At 45.0% G+C, this 1,280-nt stretch overlaps 1 protein-coding gene across 1 annotated transcript in view; it reads right to left on the bottom strand.

Annotated features, from left to right (window-relative positions):
- The window catches only part of IARS (isoleucyl-tRNA synthetase), a 213,973-nt gene that overhangs the window by 172,117 nt on the left and 40,576 nt on the right, over window positions 1-1,280 (bottom strand). The gene's annotated exons all lie outside the window — the stretch shown is intronic.

The raw sequence follows: 1,280 nt of genomic DNA on the forward strand, positions 1-1,280 counted from the left end.
CTCGATGATCTCCCGAGGTCCCTTCCAGCCCTAATGTCTATGAAATCTATGAAATAATGTGCCGCCCCACATCTCTGCTGGTGACATTCCTACCAATGCAGCCCAGTATGCCATTAGCCTTCTTGGTAACAAGAGCACACTGTTGGCTCTTATTCAACCTACTACTGCCCACTGTAACCCCCAGGTTCTTTCCTGCAGAGCTGCTGCCCAGCTAGTAAGCCCCCAGACTGGTTCACAGGATTGTTCTATCCTAAGTGCGCAACTTTGCACTTGTCTTTGTTGAACTTCATGAGATTTTTTTTGGTCCTATCCTCCAATTTGTCAAGGTCTCTCTGAATCCTAGCCTTACCCTCCAGCTTATCTACTACTCCCCACAGCTTGGTGTCATCAGCAAACTTGCTGATGGTGCACTCTATGCCGTCTTCCAGATCGTTGATGAAGATATTGAACAGAACTGGCCCCAGAGTGAACAAAACCAGCCCTGCTGAAGACTGTAGGCATCTAGAGATGTTAACATTATGGTGTTACTGTAGATACACAAGAAGTTTCAGAGTAAAGAGCAAGTAAGATAAAGGCTAGACATAAAAGCATGTCTAGCAGTATGATAGTGTTCTGTTGAAATGAGAACAAGAGCTTAGCACAACACTATGTTCAAGTTCTTGGTATGACAGAAGGTTATTAAGAAAAACTCAGACATAAGCATTGTGTGCATTTTCCAAACTGAAACGAACATCACAACTGTTCGGACATTATTTTAACATATGGCCAGCATAATAGGTAAATACCATCCAAGTAAAAGGCTTTCATATAAAAGGAAAGTAAGGTTCAAAAGTACAGTACTGTATATACTTAAATCAAATACAACCCTGGATTTAAGATGACCCCCACCAATTAGATTCTATACATACAAAAATTATAAATTTGTTATATTTTCCATGTATAGAATCTAATTATTGGAGAGTCATCTTTAATCCACCCGTCCCACCACTATAGGGAGACAAGTGGTACAGAGGTATAGCGAGGTGGAGCAGCTTGCCCCCTCCTTGTGCCCACCCCTCTGCCACTTCTGTCCTGCCCTTCACAGCCTCTGCTCCCCCACTTTTCTCACTGCCTCTGCTTCCCACCAGTAGACTCTGTCCCTGTTCTAGCCTGGGGCACTGAGTATGGCCCCGACCCCAGCCCCAGTGCAGGATGCCTACTATTGTAGGCTGGGCTGGGGCTGTGCTCAGTGGCCTCAACTGCAGCATGCATGGAACCTGCTGGCACAGAGTAAAGGAAAG

This window comes from Crocodylus porosus, unplaced genomic scaffold (genome assembly GCF_001723895.1).
Source record: "Crocodylus porosus isolate Cpor-Errol unplaced genomic scaffold, CroPor_comp1, whole genome shotgun sequence".
In the NCBI taxonomy this organism is placed as follows: domain Eukaryota; kingdom Metazoa; phylum Chordata; order Crocodylia; family Crocodylidae; genus Crocodylus; species Crocodylus porosus.